Consider the following 5,000-nt stretch of genomic DNA (forward strand, 5'->3'; position numbering starts at 1 on the left):
TTAAATATTTTTAAATAAACTATTTTATATATTTCTTTTCTCAAACAGTTTCCCAGTTTTTAATCATTTGAAACTGGTACTGTCTTCAACATGACTGTTCCTAATGAATTAGCCATTCTCCTTGTATTATGCTGTTGGACTTTTGAATGACAAATGTTCGTTTTGAAAAGTAAATGTTGAAAAACAGGGAAGATCTTCTCCACAGATTAATTACAAATACAAAACAGAAAATAATTGATTGCATAAGTATTCACCCCCTTGAGTCAATATTTGGTAGAGGCACCTTTGGCAGCAATTACAGCCATGAGTCTATTTGGATAAGTCTCTACCAGCTTTGCACATCTGGACACTGCTATTTTTGCCCATTCTTCTTTGCAAAATTGCTCAAGCTCCGTCAAGTTGGATGGGGACCTTTGGTGAACAGCAATTTTCAACTCTTTCCACATATTCTCAATTGGATTGAGGTCCGGGCTTTGACTGGGCCACTCCAGGACATTGACCTTTTTGTTTTTAAGCCACTCCAGTGTGCCTTTGGCTGTATGTTTGGGGTCATTGTCCTGCTGGAAGATGAATCTTCTCCAAGTCCCAGGTCTCTTGCAGACTTCAGCAGGTTTTCCTTCAGGATTTCTCTGTACTTTGCCGCATCCATTTTGCCCTCTATCTTCACGAGCTTTCCAGGCCCTGACGCAGAGAAGCATCCCCATAGCATGATGCTGCCACCACCATGCTTCACGGTAGGGATGGTGTTCTCAGGATGATGTACGGTGTTAGGCTTGCGCCAAACATAGCGCTTAGCGTTGTGGCCAAAAAGCTCTATTCTGGTCTCATCAGACCATAGAATCTTCTTCCACTTGGTCTCAGAGTCTCCCACATGCCTTCTGGGAAACTCTAGCCGAGATTTGATGCGAGTTTTTTTCTTTTTGCCACTCTCCCATAAAGGCCAGTTTTGTGAAGCACCCGGGCTATTGTTGCCATATGCACAGTGTCTCCCAGCTCAGCCGTGGAACACTGTAACTCCTTTAGAGTTGCCATAGGCCTCTTGGTGGCCTCCCTGACTAGTGCCCTATACGCCCGGATACTCCGTTTTTGAGGACGGCCTGTTCTAGACAGATTCACAGTTGTGCCATATTCTCTCCATTTCTTAATAATGGACTTTACTGTGCTCTGAGAGGATATTCAATGCCTTGGAAATGTTCTTATATCCTACCCCTGATTGGTGCTTTTGAAGAACCTTATTCCGGATTTGCTTTGAATGTTCCTTCATCTTCATGATGTAGTTTTTGTTAGGAAATGTACTAACCAACTGTGGGACCTCCCAGAGACAGGTGTATTTAACCTGAAATCATGTGAAACACCTTAATTGCACACAGGTGGACTCCATTCAACTAATTATGTGACTTCTAAAGACAATTGGTTGCACCAGAGCTTATTTAGGTGTGTGTGGCAAAGTGCCCCCCCTGTGTGTGTTATATGTTACGTGTTGTGTGTAAATGTTGGTGTATAGGCATTGGTACACGGGATATAAGCGGTCTGTGTTTCACGTGTGTGTAAATTGTATATTTGTATTTAGGCACGGGGATGGCACATCACATCACGTGCAAGTAAAAAGTAATATGTGAGCACGGGGAATTGCACTTTAATTAATTCACGTGCAGTTGTACCGAGATTCCAATTGAATGATTGACTAGCAATCGAATCTCGGTACAACTGCATAAAAGCTGCATGTTTTCACTCACTGGGGGTTGGTGTTCGGTGAGTGGAGAACGGGTTAGGAGACGGAGGGTATTTAAAAGTAATAATAGTAAAAGAAGCTCACCGTGTTTGTCTGTGTAGTTCGTTTTGTCTGTCTGTTTATTTTGGCGTGTAGTGCCGTGTCCTGTTTTGTGTTCTGTTTGGTAAACCTTTTTATTTTGTTAATAAACGCTGAGTGCAGCCATTGCACTCAGCTCAGCATCACCACCGTCTCTGTCTGTGTGTTTCTCTCTGGTCTGAGTTCCTCCCTGCAGCCATCTTTGTCACACGTGGTGTCAGAAGTGGGATAACAGCGCCTCCAGGGCTCAGGCCAGAGCGGGAACCGCAGTTTTTTTTTTTTGTGGAAAAGTAAATAAAAAAAAAAAAAAAAAAAAAAATGGAAGGCTGGAACTGGAGAGACGGCTGCAGTGAGCTGGAGGATCTCCTCGGCAGGTTGGAGGACCAAGGTTGGTGCCTTGCCTGCGGGGTGTATGGGCACACGGTGGCTGTCTGCCCCTTCCAGGAAGAGGAGGAGGAACCAGCCCAAAGGAGGAAGGTGAGCAGAAGGAGGCAGAGAGGGGGAAAAATGAGGAGGAAGCAGAGGGAGCCAAGGTGGTGCACCATGTGCATTGCATATGGGCATGAGGACGAGGACTGCCCAGAGCAGGAGCCAGGGGAGGAGGAGCCCGAACGTCCTGCGCCTGAGTGGGAGGAGCCCGAACGTCCTGCGCCTGAGTGGGAGGAGCCCGAACGTCCTGCGCCTGAGTGGGAGGAGCCCGAACGTCCTGCGCCTGAGTGGGAGGAGCCCGAACGTCCTGCGCCTGAGTGGGAGGAGCCCGAACGTCCTGCGCCTGAGTGGGAGGAGCCCGAACGTCCTGCGCCTGAGTGGGAGGAGCCCGAACGTCCTGCGCCTAAGTGGGAGGAGCCCGAATGTCCACAGCCCGAGTGGGAGGAGCCCGAACGTCCACAGCCCAAGAGGGAGGAGTCGGTGCGTCCACGTCCCAAGAGGGAGGAGTCGGTGCGTCCACGTCCCAAGAGGGAGGAGTCGGTGCGTCCACGTCCCAAAAGGGAGGAGTCGGTGCGTCCACGGCCCGAGAGGGAGGAGTCGGTGCGTCCACGGCCCGAGAGGGAGGAGTCAGTGCGTCCACGGCCCGAGAGGGAGGAGTCGGTGCGTCCTGTGTCCGGAGGGGAGGAGCTGAAGGCCCAAACCCCTATTTTTTTTTGGGAGGGACGAGGGCGTGAAGCTCAGGCTCCACAGCAGCCGCTGTTTTTGCTGCTGAAGGGAGCCCAGCGGAGACGCCCGCCACCAGCTCTACCCCCGCTGTCGGAGGAGCCGGCAGCGCCACCAGCCCTACCCCCGCTGTCGGAGGAGCCGGCAGCGCCTCCACCACCACCCGAGGGAGAGGAGCAGGAGCTGCCTCTGCCTCCACCACCACCCGAGAGAGAGGAGCAGGAGCTGCCTCTGCCTCCACCACCACCCGAGGGAGAGGAGCAGGAGCTGCCTCTGCCTCCACCACCCGAGGGAGAGGAGCAGGAGCTGCCTCTGCCTCCACCACCCGAGGGAGAGGAGCAGGAGCTGCCTCTGCCTCCACCACCACCCGAGGGAGAGGAGCAGGAGCTGCCTCTGCCTCCACCACCACCCGAGGGAGAGGAGCAGGAGCTGCCTCTGCCTCCACCACCCGAGGGAGAGGAGCAGGAGCTGCCTCTGCCTCCACCACCCGAGGGAGAGGAGCAGGAGCTGCCTCTGCCTCCACCATCTCCAGGAGCAGAGGAGCAGGAGCTGCCTCTGCCTCCGCCACCACCACCGCAAGGAGCAGAGGAGCAGGAGCTGCCGCTGCCTCCGCCACCACCACCGCAAGGAGCAGAGGAGCAGGAGCTGCCTCTGCCTCCACCATCTCCAGGAGCAGAGGAGCAGGAGCTGCCTCTGCCTCCGCCACCACCACTGCAAGGAGCAGAGGAGCAGGAGCTGCCTCTGCCTCCGCCACCACCACCGCCAGGAGCAGAGGAGCTGGAGCTGCCTCTGCCTCCACCACCGCCAGGAGCAGAGGAGCTGGAGCTGCCTCTGCCTCCACCACCGCCAGGAGCAGAGGAGCTGGAGCTGCCTCTGCCTCCACCACCGCCAGGAGCAGAGGAGCTGGAGCTGCCTCTGCTGCCCGTACCTCCGCAGGGAGTACGGTGGCCGGAGCCCCAGAAAGGGGAGCTGCCGGCCACAAAGAAGGGGGAGGAGGTCTGGAGACCACTTTCCCCAGCAGCAGTTTCGCTGCAGGAGTTCTTGTGGCCGGAGCCCCACAGGAGGGAGCTGCCGGCTATGAAGAAGGGGGAGGTCGGGGGACCACCTGCCCCCGCAGCTTTTTCGCTGCAGGACGGGACCAGCATGCTGTCAGCCGTGCCACTACCGGCAGGGGAGCTGACAGCATTTCCAGCCATGGGCCCACTGAAGCCTCCCGTCCCAGCCCGAGACTTTTGCCTGGACTGCTGGGTATTTAAGGGGGGAGGTGGCCGTTGAGGCCATGTGTGCGTTGCACAAGGGGGGGTATATGTGGCAAAGTGCCCCCCCTGTGTGTGTTATATGTTACGTGTTGTGTGTAAATGTTGGTGTATAGGCATTGGTACACGGGATATAAGCGGTCTGTGTTTCACGTGTGTGTAAATTGTATATTTGTATTTAGGCACGGGGATGGCACATCACATCACGTGCAAGTAAAAAGTAATATGTGAGCACGGGGAATTGCACTTTAATTAATTCACGTGCAGTTGTACCGAGATTCCAATTGAATGATTGACTAGCAATCGAATCTCGGTACAACTGCATAAAAGCTGCATGTTTTCACTCACTGGGGGTTGGTGTTCGGTGAGTGGAGAACGGGTTAGGAGACGGAGGGTATTTAAAAGTAATAATAGTAAAAGAAGCTCACCGTGTTTGTCTGTGTAGTTCGTTTTGTCTGTCTGTTTATTTTGGCGTGTAGTGCCGTGTCCTGTTTTGTGTTCTGTTTGGTAAACCTTTTTATTTTGTTAATAAACGCTGAGTGCAGCCATTGCACTCAGCTCAGCATCACCACCGTCTCTGTCTGTGTGTTTCTCTCTGGTCTGAGTTCCTCCCTGCAGCCATCTTTGTCACAGTGTGTCATAGCAAAGGGGGTGAATACTTATGCAATCAATTATTTTCTGTTTTATATTTGTAATTATTTTAGAACAAGTTGTAGATTTTATTTTTCACTTTGACATTATGGACTTTTCTTGTGTTGATCAGTGGCAAAAACTCCCAATTA

The sequence above is a fragment of the Acipenser ruthenus genome, chromosome 47 (genome assembly GCF_902713425.1).
Source record: "Acipenser ruthenus chromosome 47, fAciRut3.2 maternal haplotype, whole genome shotgun sequence".
NCBI classification, from domain to species: Eukaryota; Metazoa; Chordata; class Actinopteri; order Acipenseriformes; family Acipenseridae; genus Acipenser; species Acipenser ruthenus.